The sequence below is a fragment of the Lathamus discolor genome, chromosome 2 (assembly GCF_037157495.1).
Source record: "Lathamus discolor isolate bLatDis1 chromosome 2, bLatDis1.hap1, whole genome shotgun sequence".
NCBI lineage: Eukaryota > Metazoa > Chordata > Aves > Psittaciformes > Psittacidae > Lathamus > Lathamus discolor.
The window spans coordinates 150517358-150544731 of record NC_088885.1 but is presented as its reverse complement, the minus strand read 5'-3'; positions in this window follow the sequence as shown (position 1 = coordinate 150544731).

Genomic DNA, 27374 nt, shown 5'->3' with positions numbered 1-27374 from the left:
GTACCTGAAATAGGTTGGATAATTCCCCTAAACTTTGTTACATTGATTTAATCAAACAGCGACAGAATTTATTTATAGTTTACCAGATCTTAATTTTCGGTAGAGAGGCAGAAAGGAAATTCACATGCTTGTTATATGTACACATATACACTCACTCTTGCATACCTTTTTTTACCCCCCAGAACATATTTTAGTTAGACTGAAAGTAAACACCTGAGCCATTCTGTAAAAACGATTAGGGATTTCCAAGTTCTTTTGAAGGCACACAGTATTTTCTGATTACATTAAAGGTAAGATTCATCCTTGAGAATGAGAAGAAACCAGGAAACAGTTTTGAGGATGGATTAGTCTTAAATTCCATGCTGTTAAAAAGCTCATTGGTTATAAAATAGTATAAGCCTGTATATGTTCTGAGAGCAAGAAACTTGACCTCCTTTCTGGGCTGATTTCTCAGCCCACAAGCAGTTTTCTTAGCAGAAACAGCAAATCACATAACTCCACTGTAAGTTTTCATCAGAACGGACTGTGGCAGATAATGGATATTGCCATCTTTTAGGATGCATTCAGCACCTTCCTAGACAGGATGGTTTACAGTTTAATTTATATGTGGGAATCTACCAATCGTTTGAACTAGCATAAAACGTGAACGTATTTATATATTGTTTATTCGAGCTCGCATCTGGAGCCTACTTGGATTTTAAGTCATTTATTACACCTGCTTTCATTATTGGCCTGAAAGAGATTCAAGAAGATCACATGAAATTACTAAAATGAGAGGGTCATTGGATCAGGCAGTTGAAAAGGCCTAGGACCTATTTGACTTCCATCAATGCCTGGTACCTTGACCTACATAGTGTGCTTAGAGGACGGCTTCAAAGCTTTGTAAAGATTTGGTTTCTGTATAATTCCTGGATTGTTTCCAGCAACAAATATCAGAAGCTTACCATGATCTTCCCTTTTGTTAATATTCAGCTTAATGACTGTCTGCTCTTAGGTTCACAGATGTAAATCCAAGGCAATGCTGTTAAATTCAGAGAGGGAAATTCAGGGCTTTTTTCTTCAACTCTTTTGACTTCAGGAGACTTGTAAATCAGGGCATAGACCAGACACTCCTCATTCTTTTCAGCTTTACACTAGGATCACTGAATTCAAATCTGGCTCATGGTCATGTCATCACTTGAAAAACAACTTAGCCAGAGAAATTAGACCAGGTTGTTGGTGTTGCTTCAGATAATTGTCCCTTCTTGGCAAAGCTTTTCCTCATACCAGTGACATGCATTTCCTTCTAATGTGTGAGCTGCTGAAGGTATTAAATTAGAAGTCAATAAGAAGTCAAATTAGAAGACAATTTTGGGTAAAATGTAAAAGATTGAAAACTATAAAATTCTCAGGACAAAAAATGAAAAGCGAGGGTTTAACATAGCTGACGTAAGCAGCAAGTGCATAAGCATATACCTTGTTCAGTCACAGCCGTTACAGGGAAAACATTGGCCATGATGATTCTGATATGCATTGAAAGCAAACAGAGGAGTGTTAAGCAGGAGAACCTGCAAAAAGCATATCTGAAGGGAAAAGCAATGCAGAAGTAATAGTGTTTATATACTCAGTGTCAAATTGCCCGAGACTTTATGGCAATCGAATCTTCTGTCCCATTATTGATGGTTAGAGGTTGTCCAGAGCTTATTTTTTCACTATGTCTTCCAACACGGTGATAACATTCAAAGGCTTTTACTATTCTTTAAGGTTGCATAGGCAAATAATAACTTTCTGGAGTTTGGAGAAGTAGCAGTTAGTTTTACCTCTTTGAGTTAGTCTTTTGCTGTCACACAGAGAAAATGTCACAAACTAGTTTATTTAAAATGGGTTAATATGTACACCAAAGAACAAAGAAATCCACCGTATTAACGGTATTATTCATTTTCTTTGCTGTGAGTGAGCCTCAGGAAGCCACCCACTCTGCTGTAAAGGTTTTTGTGAGAACCACACAGCTCATCACATTAGAGGGAAAGCCCATCTTTGTGTGATGGGGTTTGCTACTGTAATTCATCTGCCTGCATGTTTGATCTGTTACTTTGATTAGTTTTCCTGACATGGTCTTGCCAGGAATGTACTCACACTTTTCAGAAATTAGTCTCTTTTGGCTTTTTAGAAACACGTTACTTGCTTCCTTCCCATGGTGACATCTCTTATCAAAAGTGTAAGCAAAAATAAAGCAGTTATCTTGGATCATCAGTGATTTGCATATCTCTGTTAATCATTTAACCCTGAAAATCTACGTGAAAATATTCAAATATTCATCAGCTTCAGCGGGATTTGTTGCCCTTTCAACATTTATGAAAATCGGGCCAATTTGAGGAACAGGACTACTGACATCAGAAAAAAACAGTAACAGTGCATTTTGCCCAAAACCTATCTGCAGCTGTATCAGTTAGGTGATGAGAGACATTGTCAACAGACCACTAAGCTGATTGGCATTCAATAGTTTTGATGATCGCTTGCTGAAAGCTTGCCATGTTATCTATCTGTGTGCTGTCCAGTACTCAAGGTGCACAGGTATTTCTCAGGCTCTCCTTCAATGAATTAAAAAAAACATAAGTTCTCTGTGGGAGGTCCAATGCAATCAATGTGATCTGTGATGCTCTGGTCCCAAGCAAAAGGCTGCAGGTCTACAACTCTGATGTGGACAAGGAGGCAAAAGGAGAGTCTGAGCAAGTCCTTTGTACTAGAGAGAAAAGAATAACATGATGCAGCAACATTGTTGTTGTTAAGATCCTGAACAAGAAGCCTTCGTGAAGTTCTTTCCTATCCAACACTTCTACTATGTTGATTATACTTCTCATTTTCTTTCCAAGCATAAGGGAAGCCAGAGAGAAATAACGGAATTCAAAAAGCCTTCAGGCTAATTTTTCCTATGCACTTGAGAGTGGAACAAGTATGATATCATTTGGGACAGAAGCTGGCCAAGAAAAAATGCGTTTAGACTCAGGGATCCTCCACACCTCATATTCCCATTGTTGAAGACTTTGATCAGAGTACTCTGAGTCTGTGTCCACATTGCTCTCCAAATGCAAAGGCAGCTCAGCTTACCTCTTGCTGTGCTCCTGGTAGCTGACACGTGTGGTCTGAGTTTTCTCCAAAGGGACAGAGGATAGAGAACTGTGCAGCCCTGGCTTTCTTTTATTGACAACTAATGCATGATGCAGCTTTGTGAGGCTCTTCTGGTTCTCTCCTTCTTTTCCCCCGGGGTCCTTTGGTCATGCTAATCATTTAAAGAGAAGATAAAGGCAGCTACTTAAAGGCACAGTGAGGGAGGGGTGGTGTGCCCTCCAGCTACTTTTTGCAGCCATAGACAATGATTTTCCCTACACAATTCTGCTCCTGTAGGCATAGTGGAATACACTTTGATTTCCCATCTTTTCTGAACTCATTATCATCTGAAGTCAGTGACATTGGTACAAATTAACACCTGGTCTCTGTTTCTAACAAAGAGAAAACATACCAGGTGGACATTTAGAAAAATCAACTCCCATGATAAAGCCAAGGATATTAAAAAGAGAGAAAGAAACACACAAAGATTATGGAGTGCAGCTCTCCCACAGAAGCAGACAGAGTGGCAGCCAGCCATTGTTCCTAAAGGCAGCATCAGCACCACGAATCAGATGACTAAGCTCCTGATGAATGAAATATTTTTACTATGCTGAAAAAATTCTGGCACTGCAGGAGGACTCAGGATAAAGGAAGCAATTTGAAGGGCTTTTCTGAAGGACACCATCAGATACCCTTCTGCTACAAGAAATTCCAGTGTCCTGAAGAGGAGCGATGGTTTTGAGTTTTAGCAGGGGTAGAAGGATACAGGTAGAAGGATACAAAATCAGTGTGGACCTGATAAGAACACATGTGGATAGCATTCTCTGCTAAATGTCATCAGTTTTGTTGTGAAAGACATGATTCAGTGCTAGTCAGGGGTCAAGCTAGCTCTGAAAAGAAGGGAGAGCCCTGAATCTTGCAAGTGAACAAACATCTGCAGTATCTTGAAGTGTTACTCCCTGCTCAGCTGCTCATTGACATTCCTCTGTTGAAAGGGGGGGGGAGCCTACGCAGAGCTGGAAGGGAAGATGGTGGCTACAGCTCAGCTGCTGTCATTCATGGTCTGGTAGCTCAGCACAAGCACACTTTTTCACAGAGCTGGGGAGTGGTAAAATCTCAAAGGAAGATCCACCAGCACTCATATCCTCACTTGTCTTGCTATCATAGCTGCCTTCTGGTATCCCATCCAGAGGTAATGTGGGTATCTGCATCACAGTGATGTTTCATGGATGTACCCTTTATGGGTACTCAATACATCACATTGCTGGCAGTGTGATCCTATGCTTTGCAATAAAGACAGTGACAAAATGAAAATCATTTTGAGGGGGCATTCATAAATCAGTGTTGTGTCTGACAGTGTGAGTACTATACTGGAATTATGGAAAGATGCTTCAGCTTTCCCTTACAAAAATAAAAGCCAGAAATACAAGGAAATTAAAAGGTTTGGATGCTAATGAGTCATACATAAATACATATATATGTATATGTCTATGTTGAAAAATTAAGGTTGTATATGCTACATGACATGAAAATACTAGCAAAGGAGAAGGTTTTACAGTGAGAACTGTGTTTTATAATTTATTTTTTTTTCTTTCTTCTGGAAAATAGCTTCTGAGTTAGAACCCCTTCATTAAATATACAAAATTTCACCCTTAAGCTTACCTATGTCAGTTTGTGAGCTACTGCAAATAACTGGTTCTTTAAAAACTTACTATGTCCCATCCTCTGAAAAGAAGAGTGATGGGAAAAGTTTGTTAAAACAAATCTTTCCTTCAATACAACCCAACATGTGGACAGGTTAGGTATCAACTCTGGGTTCTAGGGGCAACAGCCCAATTAGGACTGAGTCACCCATACAAATTCCACCACACAGAAGCCTAATTCCATCCAAAAATCAAACTTAGTCAGGACTGATACTCAAATCCAAGGTTTGTTCTTGTACCAGCAAACCAGGATTCTGCTCTACTAATTTAGTTAAGTCATTTTAAATGGTGTCAGCAAAGTTGGGATCAAAATTTGCACTCATTTCCTAGTAATTCTATTCCTTTTTGTTGCTGGGTAAGTCCAAACAGCATTAGATTTCTTGCATTAAATATCAAACCCAAAGTCCAAGGCTTCAGTGAGAACACGGCATGTACAAAGTTTTCATTAACCATGCTGTGAAGCTTTGAACCTCCGCTGTGCAACTATTAGCTGATCCTTTTTAGCAAACAGTGCTGTAGGCCTATGTGTTTTTTGTGACTGAACAGGTGATGATTTTCTCTTTGCAACCACCAGTCAAGGACTTTCCACTACCAGGACCCAGGCTCCAGTTCTGGGGTCGGAACTCCAGGCTGTAGCAGGGGAAAAGGGAAACGTTATCTCCATTGATTTCTAGTTCAAAGAAAGCTTTCTTCCTTCACACTTAGAAAAACACAGCCTATCAGATCATCTCACAGCCAGGTTAGTAGTGGGGTTTGTTTTATTTCATGGCTAACACGATTGATACGTTCAGTGCTTGCAGGAACAGAAAACGCTCAGATGGCAATTCCCTCTCTGTATTTTCTAGATTCCTTTCCAAATCTATAGCCTGCTCATACTGAGTAAATTATTTTCACTGATTCACACACTTAAAACCAGATTCCTAGGTCCAGTTTCTCCCTACAGACGAAAGCAATTGTATGCATGAGGCTACTGTGTAGTGAGTCTTTGTTGATATACAGTACTTCAAAATAAAATATCATTTTTTAGAGACCAGCTCTAATGAACCAAAGAGCAAATGTGCATCCTGGTTTGGGCTGTGAAACTCCATCTTCTGCTGATGGTCATTTGATTAGCAGATAGTAAGAACTATCTATTTATGCAAAGACAAGATCAAGGCCCAGGATGTATTAAGCGTGACACTTATACTTCAAGTGAATAGGCTCAAGTAAACTTGAAGACGACTTCACATGAAGAGGAGCAGGATGACAGGTTACAATCCAGGAGAAGTTAAGGGATTATTGCTCTGATTATGGCACTAGGCTACTTAAAGCAAGAGAGACTTGTAGTAAATTCTTGTAAACAAAGGGGGAAGGATGAATGCTACAAGAAAGAGATGACAAAATTGGTTCATGTGGTTTTAGGCATCTGAATTTTGCGGATTTCACTGTAAACCTGAAATTAATAAATGCCACAGTCCTCACTGAAGACCTTCCACATTTACCAGTGAAGGTTTGTTCTTCCATTTTTTATAGACTGATGGGCATGAAATGCTTTCACATTGTCTTTGTGAAGCCCAGTGAAGATGGGATGCACCGCTTGTAGACTTACTACCAAAAGATTCCAGAGTTCACAGGGGTCATCCAGCCCCAGCGAAATCCACCCAGATGTGTTGTCATCTGGTCCATCCCAAAAGGATCCTAAAAGGAACACAAATAATGGCTAGGATATGTAATCACATTGAGAAACTGTTTAGAAAGAGATGTTTTATGATTGCTGTGTCAATGGTCCCAAGACCTGCATAAAAGCACTAGCTAACATGACTACACAAACTTTTTACTGCAAAGGCAAATAAGATAAGATTTTCTGTTCTGTTGCCATTCGGTCTTTGAAGCAGCAGCAGTCTAGACAAACCAAGTTTTGCTTAACCTTCTGCTACAGATGACATAAATATGCCTAGAAAGAAAACACATAAAGTTACTATGTTTTAACTGTAGGGGGGACACAGTGAGAAAGGAAAAGTTTTTGTATCTTTCAGTGTCTGTGGTATGGCAGCTACTTTCAGAGATTACAGTTATTGCAAGGAAACAACCAATCCGCTTTAGAAAGGAAAGAGGGCAAAGAAGTAAAAGGTGAAGATTTTAAAGTGAAACCTTTGGCATTCACATCAGTGAATTACCAAGTAATACATGCCTCTGAAACCATGCCAGCCTGCATTGTGGCTGCTTATCTAGCTGAAATAGAGAACTGTTCTTGTGCTTTTTCTAACAGGAAGAACATCTTTTCATACCTAGAAGGCACCTTGTAGGAAGATCAGGCAGCAAAAAAAAGCCAAAGGAAATTTTATTTGCGCAGCAGTTGATAGCACAGTTGTGGACGTGGAGCGCAATGCACTGAATGGGTTGAAAAGGGGTTTGGCAAATGGACAAAGGAGAGGCCCACTGCAGGTCAATAAACGTGATTATTGGGATAAAGCTCCTGAGCTGCTGACTGTTGGAAGGGGGGATGACATAGAAGGGTCACCTTACATAGGAACCCTATTCCTTACATCCTTTCCAATCGTGTCTTCCACTGGCTGACATAAGAGTCATGACAGTGGGCTAGGTGAAGTCTGTCTCCTGTGCCTCAGCAGTTGTCTGCTGTTCCTTGTCTCTTTGTTCGATTTGGAGCCTGCCTCTTCTTCTACTCCTGCACTTCTTCTACTCCTGCACAAGAGAGGTCCATTTCTCTGTTCCTCAGATGCTATAACATGGTTAAATGAGCCAATTGATCATTCCTGTTGACTTCACAGTTTGTGGACAGGATGGTCTTAATTGCAGCTTCGCAGGGTAACAGATTTCCTCCTTTGTACAGAGAATAAAAGGGAAAAAAGGGAATGGGAACAGTGTAAAACATGAGATTCAAAGAAGTAAGGGAGGTGAAATGGGCACAATTATGCAGGAAGTGGGTTGGTATTTGTCTCCTCATATACATATTTTAAAAGTGCTTTGATGAACTTACCTGATCAACAGTGGTGGAGGAGGTTGCTCTGGTCAGCAGTACCTCTGGACTACAGGGCTGTGAGATTATTTGTATTGGGCTGAAGGTGGAAAACAAACACTTGCCTAGCTTCTTTCCTCATCATAAAATATGGCCGTTGTCACTGGGGGCATTTGCACTCCAGACAAGCAGTAGTTATCCTACGCCCCTCAGATCTGTATAGCCATGCAAGGAATAACAGCATTGTACCTGCCAGCATGGTGTTCCCATGTGAACCATTAGGATTTCTTATGATGTAGTGTTGTTTCTCAAGCTGTGAAATAAATATGTCTATCCTCACGGAAACACCAGGAGACTTCTGGGGGATATTCAGAGCTTAACTGATATAGCTGGTGTCCTTGCAGCAAAGAAAATGGATTGCTAGGCTGAGTGAGAGCTAAAGCTGGGACAATCTACATTTTTGTTGGAATTCCTGAGTAAACAACTTACTACCATTAAATCTCAGACTTTGACAAGCATGTGTCAGTCCCTGTTGGAACTTTTGCATTTTGGTTAGTGAAGATGGGGTATAGCATAGAACCACTGGACACAAGCCCACCCAAGCTGGCATTCAGCATATATCTGGCACTAAAGTGAAATGAAAGATGTTTTTGACAGAGACATGGGCCAATGAAAGTAAATGATTAAATTCCCGGTTTAGATTATCTGTGATGGAACTTGATTCTAGCATGTAGGAAAAGAAAACCTAATTTCAATAAATGTCATAAAACCAGTGAAATACCTGGGTCTGGAACTTGTTGTTTCTGACTAGCATTTCAGTAGACCCGTCTCTGAGGCTACATGGGGTGATAAAAGGGCTTCACCCATTCCCTCTTGTCCTACCACTTGTTACTTGGGAGGAGAGACCAACACCCAGCTTGACAGTACAATGTTCATGCCGGTTTCTCCAGGAGAATGCCATGGGAAACAGTGCCAAAAGGCTTTACTAAAGTCTAGGTAGAAAACATACACAGTCTTTCCCTCATCCACTAAGCAGGTCACTTTGTCATAGAAGGAGATCAGGATAGTCAAGCAGGACCTGCCTTACATAAAGCCACATTGACTGGGCCCGATCGTCTGGTTGTCCTGTACGTGCCATGTGATGGCACTCAAGACGATCATCTCCACAACCTTTCCCAGCATCATAGTCAGACTGCCAGGCCTCCAGTTCCCCAGATCCTCTTTCTGGCCCTTCTTGTACATTTGCTAACCTCCAGCCAACTGGGATCTCACCAATTAGCTAAAATTGCTGATAAATGATGGAAAGTGGCTCCATGAACACTTCTGTCAGCTTCTTCAGTACACTTGGGTGCATCCCATCCAGCCGCATGAACCTGTGTGTGTCTAAGTGATGTATCTTCCACGTTTTCTCTTACATACTTTTCCATTTTATTGTTCACTCCTACAGGACTCCTGAAATTATTTTGAGCCTGTGACATAAAGCATGATAACTGTGATGCCACGCTGGATTTGACAAATATTTGTTTCACTGACTTCATTAAATGCTCTACATGTTTAATTTGTGCTTTTGTGAAGTGTTGAGTGATTCAGGTAACTTGACTCAAGTCTCATCTGCACTGTCTTTGTGTCATCATCTCCCATATGTTTCCTCCATCCCGGTGGTCTAAAATCCTCTGTGGTACTGACAGCTGTCAGCAAGAAAGACTGTGCACAAATTGAACCATAATCTGTTAGTCATACATCTCAATCTTCCTTATTTAGTATATGCTTTATATTTTCTTTTTTGATATATTTCTTCAATTTTTACTCAATTTCTGATTCTCATTGCTGTGTGGGTTTAGGTCTTTCAGCTCCTTTCCCCTGGATAGTATGCCATTGTTATTTCTCTTATATTCTTTACTTGCCAATTCTCTCCGCAGGGGACATCATGCAGGAGATTGATACTGTCCTTTCAAATTTATTACCACACATGCATACATACATACTCACAGCGCTCTCTCCAATCCATAGCAAAAACACTTCTCACTTCTCCACAGTCCATCCTCTACATATTTCTATTAATCTCTGTCCCTGCAAATTTTTCTTCACAGTTACCATTCTATTTCTTTCTTTTCATCTCAGATATTTTCTGAAGGTAACTTGGTGATAGAAATTAGGTGCTCTCATTTCACCCCATGTATTTCTCAGCAAGAAAAATAGAAGTCATTCCTGCCTGAACTGCTATTCTCAGAACAGGATTAGCCACTTTGCACTTTGCCTCATGAGGACTTCAGATCTGGGATGTATTTGATACAAGATTGCTGGGAGGAGTCAATTGGGGATTTGCTTATAGAATCCAAGGCTCCAGATGTGGCCCTGGCAGCTGCTATAACCTACTTGCCGTAAGAAGTTATTCCTGCTGGGGCCTAGAAGCAGGTTAGTCAGGCAGCAAATTTGCTGCTAGTGTCAGAGTGCGCTCTGCTAGTTTTATGCTATTTCAAAGCCCTCCTCCAGTGAGGTGATTCTCCATCTCTTGTAGATCTTGGAGTCACTTGATGTCTTTGCTTCCTAAAGGAGCAGCTCCAGGTGAGAATCTCCCTTTATAATTATTCCACTCTTGTTCATTTTCCCAAATCCAGAATAATTAAGCTAGGCTAATAAAAATGCTTTATGCTTTACACAAGGAAATACCATGTCCTACCTCTTGTTCTCTGAAGATATTTCCCCCACTTCTCCACTCCCCTCTGACTCTCCCCTTCTTTTATTTGTCACTAGCCCTGAGAGATAGGAACCTACTGCTCATTGTGCATCATCCTGATTTTCTGCCAAAATCCTTGTTTCTGTTTCAGTTGATCCTGCTTTGCTGCAGTAAGTTTTTCTTCAGCTGCAGCTTGTGATCTATGAATCTTTTTTTGCCAAGTGCAGAGTTCATACTTTCACTTGATTTACTAACAGTAAAATAGTGTCTGATCAGATGTTTTAGCACAATGCTATTCTCATCTAAGGATGACAGTTTTACCTTTCAAAGAAAAACAGAGTTTCTCTTGAAGATTAAAAGACAGAGAGCTGAAGAATGTAAACAGAGTTAAGATTCTCTTATCACAAAGAAGAAAAAAATATACCCTACCTATTTTAAACAGAGGCCCTATATAAAGAGTCTGCAAAACCACTTCCCATTTCATAGGACAGGATATGCCAAAGAAATGATACAGCTTGGCACAAATAACAAAGATAATTTCAATTTTATTTAAATACTACAAGGACATTTAGCGGCATCTCAAGACATAAATCCCACTTTGATTACATTCTTCAGCTTTGCTTTAATGTTCAACATTTTCTGGGTAAAAGGGGAAACTAGGAGGATAGTCAAAACTTGTGGTTTTAGAAATTATGAGCATCCTGTAAGCAGGTCTGGAAATTAAAATCTTATATTTCTTCCTCATTCAAGCCTACAGAAGGAAGCCAGCATGTAATCTTCTTCCCTTTGCTTTACTGGAATTCTTTTATCGCTCATGTCTGACCTAGAAGATGAGAGGTAATTTAAACTCTAATTGTCTCAATAAGAGCCAAGCAAAGAAAACAAAACTATATTAAAGCAAACAGTCTGCAGCCACTGAATCTATCCTCTGTCAGACTTATCACCCTGGGGACACTGATGGATGGGTCAGCATTCAAATATTGTAGACTGGGATCACTGATGGGAACAGCCCCTCCTGGCTGCTAAACAGATGGGCACCCTTAAATCTACACAGTCATGCACATATCCTCAACTGATGGAAATCAGCACTTCTCTGCAGGAGTCAATAAAGAGATATCAATATTCAACAGCTGGGAATTCAGCCTATCCTATTTTCAATTTGGGTTAAGCTTAGAACTCACAAGTGTTGAATCCAAGAGCAAGGCATGAAAGGTCCCTCAGGACTTTGCCATTTGTAAGTGCCAGTAAAAACCACATAAGTGTCAAGTAAACCTGCACCAACACAGACCCTCCTGTCTTGAATACATGCAGGGTTCACAAGAGGAAAGACAACTCAAGAGAGCTGTAAGAATTTAATTAGGAGTGCAATCCTATAGGCATATTGTTCTTAAACCAGTTACGTTAGATGGATGAGTAATGATATTAAAAGCCAGTAGCTTGTGTCCCACAGGGAGAAAAGTGGGAATTTTGTACAGTTGGGAAAAAAAAGACCCATCTGTTTTCCATTAGGGAATGGTTCTGCAGTGTGCCACAAAGAACTGTGCATAGTTTAGTTCATCCTTCTATACTGGCTTTAATTCTGTCCCTACAATGAAAACTCTCTCAAAACCATTGTTAAGAGAGTAAGGGGAAGGAGTGACAGAAAACTCAAGGGAAAAGACTGTATACACAAATCACAGGCCCTGTGTAAATCTCACTCTCCTGGTCCACACAGTGGGAAGAATACTTAAAGTCAGGTTAAATCTCAGTTAGGTCTACAGCATACTTGATATACTTCGTTTAAATAAACAAACCTGCCTCTTCATTTTTCTTCAATAGCAAAACACAAAGTAAAGCAAAGAACCACTCTTCCACGTCCTAGAAGATGATAGATCATCTTGCTAAGCTCGGCCAACTCCTGAAAGTCAGAGTGGGCAACATCTAGCCATAGGGTCCACATACACAATGTTGACCAATTAAGTTAATCCTGGAAGCAAGAGTTGGACATTTTGGAGTGTCATTCCTTGTCAACACAGAGACAATACAGATGCAGTAAGTCTCTCAGATGTTCTGAAGTCATCCAAAATAGTCCACAGAAGTATTTGTAAGTCTCAGACACAGTAGGAGACCTCCACCTATGCATCCCTGATCTATGGTCTCACTGGACTTTAAAATGGTCTAATGATTTCAGAGGATGCAATGAGGCTGGTTTTCCTAGGTGTGTAACACAACGACTGCAGGGCACTACTTATGCACCATGGCTGAAGCCGGGCAGATTGGAGTCGCATTTTCAAAGGTATCTGTGACATGAGTTGGAGTTGGGAACAAATCCTCCAGGTAAATCTTGCTCGTCTGTCTTCAGGTGTGGATTTATTCCAGCCTGTGCCCAAGGCTGCAAAAGAGGAAAGGCTTCTTGAAAAACATCTTGTCCAACCTTGTTGTGAGGCTGGGCGCAATCCACTTCTAAATTATCTGAAGAAAGCAGTTCTGATGTTAGGAGAGAAAAGGGCATTCTTCAGAGGAATGTTTTGTGGATGTAGTTATACAATAACAACTAGAAAGGTCATCGCAGGGCATTGAATAGTGTTTGTTCCTGTGCCTTTCACTGAACAAACTTAAAATAAGGTTGGTTTCATATAAATAATAACTCAGCCAATTAAAAAATGAAAACTAAGTAGAGCCCTTTTCACTGCCACCTTATAACATTAGGGAACTACTGCAGAGATCTTATTGCAGTTTGGTGATAGCATCTTGTGAAGCCAGCCAGTTAGTAGAAGCAACTGCCAAAAATTAGTCCTGTCCCTCCTAGGCAAGGACACAACAACCCTAACTGGGGCAATGAAGGCAGACTGGAGAGCCTGAAAAGTGAAAGGAAGAGAGCAATAATCAAAACAACTTTGTTTTGTTCTCACCGCTGGGTGTGTCCTCATTTTGAGTGAGGAAGTAACTTGGTTTAACATCCCGATCAGCTGAAAAACCTCAGCTTTACCATAAATGAAGTTCAGTTTTTCACATCCCTTTGCTCTTCCCTTACACCCTGTTGCACTTTCGTAACTGACCAGCAATCTCACTTCAGTTCTGTTCAGAATGGTTAATTTGATGACCAAGGTCACCTTCCCTGTGAAGCAACTGCTGTAAAAAAGCTGTTTCTGTATGTGTGCCTGCACATGTTCTTTTCCCATTACTCTTCAAACACCAAATGTGGACAAACACGAAGCAGAAGCTCTCTCTGGGAATTTTGAGGGACAAAAGAGCCTTGTAAAATAAGCCAGGAAGGTGTATTATTACAGAGGATAAGAAAATAAATGTCTACAGAGTCCTCTGTCCCTTTTCCCAGAGCTTTTTTTATCCATCCCAAGCACCATGCACAGAGAGCACCAGCATGCCCATAGCTGCTATGCTGACTTTCTTCAAACACCTCACCTCACAGCCACCTTTTTGCCTTGAATCTGCCACAGGAGTCATTCAGGTCAATGCACACATCTTGATGGAGCTCATGATGATGATGGTTCATCAGAGACTGTCTGGAATGATAGGAAGGCCAAAATACGATGTATTTTACCTACTTCTTCCTAAGGATTTTTGGAAACTGAGTACCAGCAGGTTGAAGAATAAAAATGTCATCATGTAGTGCTGAAGTGAAGCTTTGTTTCATCAATCTCAACTTGAGAACATGGAGAGAGGCTTGAAGAAGAAGGTGTTACTTGCTGTAACAATGTAAAGAAATGGTTAGGAATTACAGGTGTGGAATCGATAGAGCCACATGGAATTGATAGACAATGGCAAATGATTTTGTCATGTGGAATTCTGTAGAATTTGGCCCCTCAATCTGCTGAAAGTTTGAATTAAAACTTCCAAGGGAGACTTCTGGGGGCTGTTTGCATTTGGGACCCCGGAGAGTTTTGAGACTAGCCAAAAAAATCATTGTTTTCTTTGGGACAATGGCATACATATGGAAACTGCATCTAGCAGTTCTAGTTTTCATCTTCTGCAGTGTCTCCTTGGCCTTCCACTATTGACAGCTGCTAGAAGGTGGCATATTATAAAGTTGTGCTTGGAGCTACAAGACTTTTATTTCCCTCTGCATTCCCAGAATGAAAAAATAAGTAACTGTGCTGACATGTAATATATTGTACAGTCCATTGCTGATCAGTGAATTTGCAGAGTGCTACTCCTGAAAACAGGATCACATTATGCAACAGCTGCGCGTTTAACAACAAGGGCAGTACCAAACCCAGAAACCCTACAGATTTGAAGCACCTGACTCATAAACAGTCAGCTGGGGCTCTGCTTACTGCTGGATGCTTTTTTAGGCAACCCCCAAGATACTGCAAATTTCATTGGGGTGGAAGAAATGGTGGCAATAATAGGTTAATCAGAGCTAGCTGGTTAAAAATAAACCCACCCACTTTGCACAGGTGCTCTGTCTTCAAACAGGATGTGGGGTAAACTGTGAACATCATCAGAAATGGCTCTTTCTTTGGGTGGCACCAAGAATATAGATTCTTTAGCAACTTGTCTATTTAACCTGTGTGATTTCCTGAAGACTGAGCTCTTCTGTGACTTCCCAGAATAATGTGCAGGTTATAGGACAGTTTTATTGATGAACATGAGGTTGTCCCCTGTTTAAACTGCACAGATAATGATCAAAGGCTAAAACACACCAAGGTAGAGTCAATCTCTGATTGCCACTTCCAGAATTCAGTAGCTTATTTATCTCGACAGTGATGTTGATTTGTGGTTGGATCTTTTTCCAAATACAGCCTCCTTTTCTCACTCAGTTAGGGCTTCTTAACTTTAGTTTCCTATTTTTCATTGTGAATCTGGGATCAAACGATCGAAACTCTCCCAATTCAGGCCCTGCATGATCTCTAACCAGACTGTGGTAATAATTTAAAAGAAAATCCACTATGACCTTTACATTCAGAAGATCATTCACTGTTACCAGGAAGCAGCAGTCTCTGAATGACAAAGTTTATTATTTTATTTTAGTAGTGTATTTGATTTAAAATTATTTAACTGTTGTGCAGCAATCACTGCTATACAAATGCAAGCCACTGAGATTTTGATGTTTGATAGCAGGGAATCAAGCCAAATGTACCAGCCCTGAGCTGTCTACTTTTCTGTTTTAAATTTAATGCAGTGGAGCAAAGTCCCTTTTAGAACATCTGAACCATCATGTCTCTGACCTGAAAGGGTAACAACAGCAACCTTTGTATTGGTTCTTCTGAGAATGGGCAGACAAATGAGTACCAGGGCTGTGAAATTTCATCCTCTGTCCCTTCACACCCTACATCCTTTTGTATTTTCTTTAGATGCAATAAGCATAACTGATACCTCAAATATTTATCAGACTATAGTGTGATCTTTTTCCCATTCATGATGGCTAGACATCTCATCACAGGCAGAGGAGATAGCTACTAAAAATCACATTACTATTTCCTCTTTCCCACATTTTAATCCTTGGTGTGAGCACAACACCTAACAAAATATGTATTTTTGTTAGCTGAGAATCTATAGGGTTCTCAGGTCTCAATAATTTCATCGTTCTGAAGAACTGGATAATAATATGGGTTGCAAGATCAGCAGCTTTCTGCCCACATTGGAAAGGGTGTGGTACTCAGCAGCTTTTCAGCTATCTGTGCAGAAAAAGTGCATGTCTCACTTTTGATCATCGCAGCCTTTTAATGCTACCCCCATGCAAAACCAGGAGTTTGTAAACTACTTGGTAAACAGCGCAGTGTATGTAACCACCAAATAGATACAAGAGAATTGTTTCTTTTGTTGTTTGCCCTCAAGGTAAACAGTATTGCTAGCAGCAATGCTGTGAAAATTCAATACATTGACAGAACAATTTTCACTGTGAAGTACTTTATGACATAGAAATTTGGCTGTGGAGAGTCTAATATGTCATTGCCCAGGTTTCTGCCAAGAGTGTGGGATGCAGCCGGTTTGAAAGGAAATGTTTCTATCAGCGACTAATAAGGAGACTTCAGAGCAGCAAATTCCACACGTTGCCCAGCAGCTTTCCCAGGCAGCAGAAATGCCAGTTTCTTTGCGAATGGTGTTGAGATACTTTTAATGATCATAGCTGTGAAGGCCTTGGGCTTCTGTTTCACAGAAGGCATGACACCTTCAAAACAGCCCCCCTCCACATCCAGAAGAGTCCCTGGGTCTGAGGACAGATGAGATGTATTTTATCACTGACATTGCTTCCAGCAGCATTTACTCACCCTCCACTCTCTGCCGTCACTCAGAAGTGACATCCACCTTCTGAGTTCAAGTGTAGTGCAGTGTCTCAAAGCAATGCACCAATGCAGGGAAGGGAGTGCATGAAGTTTTCTCAATGTCTGCATGAGGAACAGTTAAAGAGTGACTCACAGCTCACAGAAATCAATAGAGATCTCAGTGGGACTGGACTGAGCCATAAGCCAGGAGAGGCCCTTCATATTGTAGAATTTTTCTGATCCTTATTGGCTAGTGCTCATTTATTTTTAAATGGCGACAGCTCTCAACACTTGACTATTTACACAGCTCTTGTACCAACAAATATTTTCCCCAACGTGTTGCAGTAATTAACATATAAATAAACCATGTCTTTTCAAAGCTGGTGACATATGTTAGCAAGTGTTTGCCAACACAAAGCTTAGCGCAGCAAATACAGGGAGATTCCATTTCTTCATCTTTTTAGGCAGACTGTTGCTAAGACAGGTCATTAGCAAGTTGTAGAACCTCCAGTTGTGATCCATATGGCAGGAGCTAGCAGCTATCAACCACATCCATCTTGCCAGCCTAACCAGTGTGTTTGTAAGGATTTTCAGTAATGCAAGTTACAAGGTACAGGAAAGTGATACAGAGATGCATCGACAGCTGATGTAACTTGGCATGATTAGAGTCATAGAATCATAGAATCATTTATTTAAGTTGGGAAAGACCCTTATGATCATCAAGTCCAACTGTAAACCTAACACTGCCAAGTCCATCACTAAACCTTGTTCCTAAGCACCACATCTACACTTCTTTTAAATACCTCCAGGGATGGTGTCTCAGCCACTTCCCTGGGCAGCCCGTTCTAGTGCTTAATAACCTTTTCAGGCAAGAAATTTCTCCTAATATCCAGTCTAAACCTCCCCTGATACAGCTTGAGGCCATTTCCTCTTGTCCTAGCACTTGCTACTTGGGAAAAGAGACTAACCCCCACCTCACTATGACCTCCTCTCAGGTAGTCGTAGAGAGCAACAAGGTCTCCCCTGAGCCTCCTTTTCAGGAGGTTCAATCAAGTAGACTCAGCTGTTGATATTGATTCTTCCCTTTTCTCCGGTTTTACTTTAGAAGATTTAGTTATCAATTTTAGCATTGTAGCTGTGAAGATCTACTCCTGTGTCATGCTGGATTAATGCAGATCATGTCATTGAGTTGAGTTAAAGGTGTCCTATATGCAGAAGTCTGTATCATTTCATAAAGAACTGCTTCATTGTATAAAATATTACAGACTTCAGCCCTTTGCATGTGAAAATATTTAATAAGACAAGATAATATAATGGAATAGTAGCTTATGCTAGATGGAGAGATTTCTGTTGCCTCTCTGCTAACAGAAAGGGTAAAGTGCTTGGTTTGCAGATCTTCCGCTGAATATGTAGACAACCTTATGGTGGTATTAAATAATTAATTAGTTACTGGTGGATGCTCTTTTCATTGGCAGTTGCTTAGGGATATTCCTCATATCGCACAGGTCCAGAGCACAACAACTTGAATACCTTTGGAATAACAGTTGCAAGGAAACTACCCTGAAATAAAAGTTCTTGCATTTTTACTCTGTGGACCAGACAGAAACCCAACTCAGGTCAATGGAAAGGAGTCAGAAGACTTCACAAGTGCAGAGAGAGCATTGGGTAACGTGACCACAGAAGACTACAGGAGATGTACTTGCTCTGAGTATGTTTTTCCCAGTATCCTTCCCAAGTCAAAGAGTACTCTGCATTCACCAGTGGCCATCCTGTTTATCCCAATATCACAAACTTCCAACAGAAAAAAAAACTCAAAATCCTCAACATTTTACACTTTTTTCTTTTTTAAAAATGAAGAGCCAGCCTTCATTCAGATATGAGCTAAGCTAATCTATTCACCTCATTCTAAACAAAATTACAACCACACTACCTGGTGTGCTCTGCATCTAGGTGAGTTTTAAACAAGCCAGGTCTGATATCAGTGCATAGGATAACTGAGCTGGGTCCTATCATACTGACCATACCCCGTCCAGCATCTAAAATCCTAAAGCTCTTATATGGGAATAAGAATTTGTGAGCCAGTTTTTCTACAGCCTTTCACCTTGTGTGCCTACTTGACTCAGTGCTGTGTCTGGACAGAATTCACTATCCTGGTCTGTGATGGCCACTTGCAGAAGCAATGTCTGAACATACTAGATTATCAGATACTGAAACAAGAATAAGGAACCTAATGTAAAATGTAGATAGAATTATGGTGTTGACACCATAAAACACTGCCTGATCATTTCACTGCCTGAAGCGTCACGAAAACATATGCTTTTGTCAGTATAACAGTTATGACACCCACAGATGCTACCGTGTTGCTCTGGCTGAATGATCTGTTGCAAGTCTAAGTTTTGCTTGGATTCAGGAACTGAGTGTGAAAGGGGCCATTGATGAGGCAGAGATGCTCAGACATATTGAGAACCTGGTGTTTAGCCCAAAACATGAACCTTGATTTTAGAACCCTTTGTTTAAAAATAAATAAGCAAATAAAAAACCCAACAGAAATAATAGCAGAAAATCTTTTATGCTTTAGAGGTTAAAAGCTCTTTAGGGAAAGGGGGAGAATTCAGCCTGGTTTATGAGTTTTGTTTAATGTCTCTTCATAGAGAGCATTACATAGAATCATACAATAGGGTTGGAAAAGATCTTAAGATCATCTAGTTCCAACCCCACTGCCATGCCCAGGGACACCTCACACTAAACCATGCCACCTAAGGCTCTGTCCAACTTGGCCTTGAGCACCGCCAGGGATGAAGCATTCACAACTTCCTTGGGCAACCGATTCCAGTGCCTCACCACCCTCACAATAAAGAACTTTTTCCTTGTATCTAATCTAAACTTCCTCTGTTTAAGTTTTAACCCATTACCCCTTGTCTCATCACTACAGTTCCTATCAACACAGACCAGAATCCACCATTTTTGCCCAACAAGAAGTGCACTCATCTCTTGGTTATAGGGACAGCCTCTCTCATTCCCCACTTTGCCTCTGGCCCTTTGAATCATGCCCTTTTTTTTTTCTGCACACTGGAATTGCTGCAAGGATGGTGAGAAGAAATATCCTTATGCTTAGGACTTTACCTCAAATATGTCAGGCTGAAGAGAGCTGAATCCAGGTCTCCCTGTGTCTGAGCACTGAACAACATAAAAGGCAGCCATGCTCCTTTGTCCCCAGCATTTAGCATCTGCTTTTTAAAAGGGGAAATTCAATCATTTCCTTGGTACTCAGCCTGATAACTTTGGAGGACATGTTTAGGAAAAACTTTGGACTGTGAATCACAAAATATCAGAGGTGAAAAGTTGAGACGCAGAGGTAACTTTTCAGTCAGGTGTGTCCCATAGAAACAGCTCATTTAGGTGCTGCTCTACCCTGTACTGTGATTTCTGCCTTTACAAACACAGATCCCTCAAACTGGTGCACACAGGATACAGACTGGTACCATCTGAGGACTTCCTGGTCTTTTTAACAGTGAAACCTTAAGGTCAGTACCAGGAATGGCAGAGGATATACATCAGATTAGGATACAGAAAAAGGGACTCAGAGGAGCATTGTGGCACAGCCAACTGAAAGGAGAGATAAGTGTTACTGACTGACAGACTTGTCACACAGCCAGGTATAATAAGGTTATAGCTCCATGTGGAAGTAATGCTTTGTGAATGTTTATTTACTTTCCATTACTTTCAATTTTGATATTCTAGAGAATATTTTGGATGACAAAATGCTTTAGAGAGCAGTCTTCCCTGAATAATAGAACGGATTCAATTGACAGGACAAATAAACTTGAATACTGAGAGTGAAACAAAACATAAATAGGCAAGACAGAAAAGTGGTGGGAGGCAGAACAGGGAGACAAGGCAGGGAAATTGCCTGCTAAGGTCACAGAGCAAGACAGTAGCTAAGACAGAAATAGAACTCAATGTAATAACAATGAAAGACTGGCTTGCTTAATTGTTTGATTTGTTGTTTTTTTTCAAGGTTTAACAAGTTACATCCTGTTTATTAAGCTTAAACAGATTTATTTTTCCTTTTATTTGTACAGCTGACTGCAATAGCAATTGTAAATATGACTCAGGTTTCTCTTCAGATCCTTAATGTTCTCTGTCTCAGCTTACTCTGAATTATCCAGTGCTTTTACAATCAGAAAGCAGCCAGAGGTCCTGTTCTGCTGCCTCTGAGCCAACAAGTCACCTAGTTGCATGTATACATCTGCTGGCTTCAGTGCATTCACAGTATAGTTTGCTGTGGGAGACGTATCTTCCCAAACTAAGTGGAACTTGCTGGAAGCTGGGGCTGCTCTATGTTGATCCAGCTCCCTCAGAAAGCCCCAGCATGAGTCAGGGCTCCAGAAGCACCCTGAAGGGCTCTGGTCTGGGATGCTTCAAGCCTACCTGCCCCAAGGCAGCAATGATGGAGGGTGATGATAAAGCAAAAGACGAAATAGCGATAGCTCAAATATAGTTTGTTTCAAACCTTTTGTTTTCAGATGGTCTAAGTAATGCTGTGATCAATCAGCCAGGTATTTCTTTTGCTTGAGCAGGAAATCAGAGAAAAAGCAAGCGGCATCTGTGGGTATTTCTGATGAAGAGGAAGATGAAGCCCCTAAGGCCTGTTTCTTCAAGGAACAGTATTAAATCTGCCTTTGAAAAGGTTATTTTACTCTTAAAAAAATCATCAATATCTGAAAAAATAAATTGACAAAACTGGTCAGCAATCTTCACTGAATCTTTTATTTCTTTATTACAGGTGCAGTGAGACCAAGATTTGTCTTCTTAATGTCTTCTGCTCTAAAATATGAAGACACGTTACTCATTTTACTCTGCTCACCAGCGGATTTTTTTGATTCTTCATGTAGCAGCTCTTTTGTGTTCATGCATTGCCCGATACTACCTGCTGGCTTCACAGGTTCATCTTTGCCTGCATTGTTTTGGATGTTGTCTTTCTTTTTAGTAGCTTCAACTGAAATAATAAATTCAAATAACCATAAATCATGGGGATACTTGGATTTAGATTTGAACTTGATGTCACAGAGGCATCTGTTGAAGATGGGCATGCAGGCTAGCTTTCCCTCAGCCAAAAAAATCCTTGCAGTTTTGTGAGTTTTGTGACACCAAGGTCTCAAAGAACAAATTTTTTATGTTGTTTCAGTGGAACATAGAGGTTTTTCAGTATATGTGAAATATATCATATTGCTTCCATTTAATTGCTGAACCATGAATTTTGTGGGTCTAATTTCACATACTCCCACATTAGAAAATGTACCGTATAATCTTTCTTTATCTCAGTTTCTCCATCAATCAACTGGGAATAATAGAATCTGATTTAGGAGTACTATGGACTTAATTAATGTGTGTACAGCATGTTGAGATCCCTGAAGAATAAGATGCTTTAGAACATCAAAGAATGAACAATGACATTCTTTGTCGTATGTCCTGGAGTCAAGATACTTTAACATTAAGCTTCAAACCTATAAGGAATACAGAGAGAATCCTTTGCAGCACTCAGGAAAATCAAAATGTGCCTCTGCCAACAAAGAAGTATAAAAGAAATTTGCAAGCACATATTTCCTATATTCTCAGTCTGAGAAAAGATTTCTACATGTTTTCCCACTCTCTGTCCTGTCTCTAATCCTACTGTTGCTGAAATATTTAGCTCCGGACTATGACAGAGCAATCCTCATTAGCTCCTTAATGCCAAGGAGTGATGTTTGAGGTTCTCATACTAACATTACCAGCACAGGCAATGCCCATCTGATAAATCTCAGCTGTTCTCTAGATGACCTGGAGGCCTGCCTGCAGTTCTTGCAGAATATACCCTTATAGAAGAGTCAGCGCAACCAGCTTTGGAGCCAAGTGGCCACATTATAATGCCCTCCCAAATCACAAGATAGATAGTCACTAATGCTGACCTCCATTCTCACCATGCTGGTCCTTTGTGAGGGTTTGTGAAGGTACGGGAAGACTGTAAGAACATCTGATGATTGTTCCCTTATACTTATTCAGAGATGCAGAGTAACCCTCCTGAAACTAAAGCTAACCTAAAGTGACTGCTACCTTCTTCCACCCACCCATTCCCAACTCCCTAAATAGAAGTGTAAAATAAAATGTCGTTTCTCTCAGGAGCTTTTTTGAGAAATGTGAAGCAGGCAGAAAGCCCAAGTGAGAACACCTATTAATTCTACAACTGAAATAAACCTATAGATGAGGTACCATACATGCACAAGAAACAGCAGCAGACCTTGTAGATGTAGTTACCACTGCATCCACAGAAAGTGCCAGAGTGTTCAAGAGTGGTGTATTTTTCCCTTACAATTCTCAATTATAAGCAGTTAGTATGCAGTTGATCCCACTGCTAAAGACACTGAGCCTGTGCAGCTTAGAAATGCCAAGTATGCTCTGTCCAGAAAACCTAGACGGTGAAATTAATCTGCAGCCCAGTTTTAGCGGAGAGTGGGGAAAGATGGAAAGGCTTCTTGGGGGTAGCTCTCTGCTGTTGATAGCTGGGATAATGGTCCATTAAGTGGTACAGATGTCTGTTTTCCTTGTGAAAGAGAGCAGCAGAAATTGACTGAATGCCTTGAAAGAATCCAATTCAATTTTTTCCCTAAATATTTTAGGGCCAATTTCTAGTGATCTTTTAGGTTAAGTTCGTTCAGGGGAAAAAGACTCAGAATCTCAAAATTTTTCCTTGCATCTCCATCAGTTGTGAACACTGTATTATGACAAGTATTGTTCCTTATTCAAGGAACAAAGCTACATTTCCCAAATCCTATGAATATGGATAAAATGCCTTATGATGTTCATTTTCATGGCTTCTAGAACTTAATTCAGTCCTTTTTACAGCTTCAGAAATGCTTATGAGAAATCGCATGTTTTATGATCACTAAAAGCATTATTACCCTTTGAGATCTATAGCTGAGATAGCAAGTTGGGGTTGTTTTTTATGTTTGTTTGTTTGTTTTTCACAAGCTTAGGTTTCCCTGTGATAACCTCTCCTTAATTTAGTTCTCCCATTTTTCTACCTTCTATATTCTGTGGCTGCAGAGGCATGGAAAGGCATCCAGAAAACAAAAGCGAACACTGAAGGTCACACAGGATTAGCACAGAGCATTTTTGAATCTGTAGGTTAGATTCTGGGCTGGTGCAAATCAGCAAAGCTTGACTAGCCAAGGACATGCATTTGGAGTTTACAAGCCAGCAAACGTCTCCAAACAGTATACAAAAATACACCGGGCACCTACATGAAGGTATTCTTCAAGGGAATAAATCTTGCCTGTCTGGAATTTCTGAAGAGGAAGGGAATTGTTTTCAGGACTGAGGATGAGTTGCACTGGAAGGTTCAGTCAGTCACAGGAGATAAATGCAGAAGAGCAGACAGCAGGATTTAGTGTTCCAATTTTTCACCCAAAGGACAAATCAGAAGTCTGTACAGAATTCTGTACCTTTCCCTTCCCTCCCTCTTCTTGCTGTGTCGTTGGCTCTTTCTGTTCCCAAACCTTAAAGTGAGTCATCACTTTTCCCCTGCCTTGTTGCTGCATTGAGATAGGGCTGTATCTCTTCCCCATGCCTAAACTGTCTCTCTTATATGCCCATCAGACATTCCTAGATTTCAGTGAGGCATATGAAAACATTAAAAGGAGAGGACAGGTTCTCTCATTTTCCTCTTTATAGCACTTTTGAGAGTTCTGATTTCTCACACTGGGATTGCCACTAGGTGTTATCTGTACTCTGGCTGTGCCTTTGCGGTGCAGCATCAGCCTCCTTATGACTGCAGGAAAGGACAAAGACAGAGCTTGGCCTTGTGGTGGAGATGGAGGTCATTGAAGCCTGAGGAGACATAAGAAAGGTTTGGGGATTAAATTACTGGTCGGATGTCATCATGACTGAGGAGAAGAAAGGAAGAACATTCTTAACCAGGCCATCATACAAAAGTGACAACAAAAAATTAATCTAGTTTACTCTTTGGCTTTTATTAGCCTTAGTACATATTGTCCTCCAAAAACGCTGGATGCTTCCAGTAAATAGTAGAAGGAGCACTTGAAGATATTTTCAGATAGTTATAAAATACCATTGCAGGTAATTCTCTAGGCTACTGTTTTCTGCAGAAAAGGTTGTCTCATATTTGAGCTATTTTTTGGAGTGTGAAGCTGAGGGACTGTCTGACATCAAAGCTCCACTGGAAGAACTTTTAGGAAAATGAATAAAAAAGAAGGAACCAGACTCTGCCTCTGCACAGAATTCATTCATTCAGGAGGTCTCAGGAATTCAGATGTGAAATTGCTGAGCTGCTAGCTGCAGTGTGCTTTCTTTTGCGTAAATAGGCTTTGGTGTCAAAGTCATGAAAGATGGGCAATGTGACAGTCACCTTTAAAAAGGGTTCAGGGATAAATTTCATACGATTCACAGGAAAATCAGTGAAACTACAAGAGGAGCTGAATCAGTAGATGTGGGTAGGACAGAGCCATCAAGCATAGAGAAAGGATGCTCCAGTTGTAATACTGAAGTTTGAATTTAGAAAAGCATTTCATGAGACCCTTCATTATGGTCTTAAAAAAGTAAATTGTTGTGGGACAAAGGAACAAATCATCCTTGCAAACTGAATCAACTTCAAAGGCGGAAAGGAAAAGTTAGCAATAAATGTTAAATTTATACAACTGAAGGAAGTTCACAGTGGAAATCCATAGAGGTCTATGCTTTTAAATCATATAAAAGGCAGTAGAAAAAGAGGGTGAAGAGCTATGTGACAAAGCCTGCAAATGGCGCAAACTTATCCAGCATAATGAAATCTATAAGTAACTGCGAAGTAATGGGAAGATCTCATAAGACTGAATGACTAGGGAGAAAAAATGGCAGTTTCAGTACATGTGCCAAGCAGTATGGATAGAGATTATATTTGCATGATGATGGACTCCGCCTTATCTTTAGTCACTCTGGTAAAGATCTGGGAATCACTGAGTGCAATTCCCAATAAAACATCCCTCCAGTGCTCAAAAGCAGTCAAACCTCAAGAAGAGAACTACAGAAAGGATAAAAGCGAACATAAACCATCTATATGCTCTATATAAATTCACAAGATAAAAACTGATGAAAAGCCTTTGAACCTGGTATCTTGTTCTGATGACCCCATTCTTTTCCTATATACAGTCATTGTGAGCAATGGCTTATTAAGGTAAATGGACTTTTGTTTTGACCCTGAGAGTTAGCTCTTGTGCTAAGCAAGACAACTAATAGCAGTTACACATTTCTTCAAAGTCCATATCCCAAGAAAAATTACAGTTAGGAGTAAGACAATTGGATATTGATAGGCAAGCATGATGACATAAATTTTGCAGAATGAATGATTTTTGAGTATCCCCAGTAACCTGGTGTTCAAAGGGTAGGTTTTTCACTGGTATTGTAAATTAGACTCCCTGTTGGGTCCCTCAGGCTGGACAAGCACAAACACCGATTATTTCTGAGAACTTCAGCCACCAGCCACATTATTACTGACAATAAAATCTTTAAAATTGTTCTCCATACCCCTTAATTTTAATATACTCTGTTTTCTTCCACACTGCTAAAAAACATTTCTAATCAATATCCAGGTTTGTTGAATTCTCCTTTTTTCCTCCCAGGCTGATTTTCTGGTAGCGTGTAGAAAATGAAGCTCTGCTTCTTCGATGACTTACAAGTCTATCGACCATCCTTACCCTCACCACTTCAAAAGCAGCTCACTGGCATTCCTAAGAACATAAGTGCTTTAGTTTCTATTTTATAATAAAGCAAGAATGGCCTCATGTACAGAGTGAACATGTTCCTGAAGGGATGCTGGATCCCAAGCCTGCCTGGGCATATGGGGTGAAGTAATGCACTGCTGGACCACTGGCTGTCTGTGTGGGAAAATAAGGAGTGATGAGGAGCATGGCATAGTTGTGTGGCCTCTGGAGGCCTCTTCTTTCCACTGTGGGGTGGACACAGAGCCCCATACAGACTGAGCTCTGCCTGTTCCTAGCTTTTCCCCTCTCTGGCACAAAGGCACCTGGATACGGTGGAATAATCAGAGTAATGGCTGAGGGCTGTGTGAGATGCAATGAACCATGCACAGCACAGAGTGCAGCCCGCATCTCCAGGTGTTAGTTGACACAAAGGGCAACTGACAGCAGAGGCAGTGCACATGCAGGGCAACAGACTCATGTCACGGGCAGGGGATGCTCAGAGGCATAGACCTGTTCACATTATTGTGGCTGTTGAACTCAGGGCTGCTGTGCTCACCTTTGGCCAGCACCAGCGTAGACTCCTCAGAGGAATCTGCAGGTTGCTTCTATCAGGTCAAAATGTCTTCCTGTGGGTGGACAGTGAGCTAAGCCTCTAGAAATCTCCCTTCCTGTTTTTTTTTTTCCAAGGGAAGTGTTACCATTGAATGCCTGTTTCGTAGGAGGCATATTAAAGTCTTTAAGATCTGCCCTCACTTTTTAATGCATAAAATACTGACGCTGTTATAGTGAAAAGAGCAGACAGCCTGGCTTCTGTTTTTACACAGAATGCAAACTGCAATTCTGCTGTGCAGAGCACTCAGCTCATTGCATCTTGCACTACTTTTCCCCTGGGGCTCATCGGCACAGCATCAGCTCCATGCCTCCCTGACTGACGCTTAAGACTCCCTGGCACTGTCTGGAGTGCTGTAGCTGAAAAGGCAGCTCCTTTTGGCTAGGGAGATGGTGTCAGCC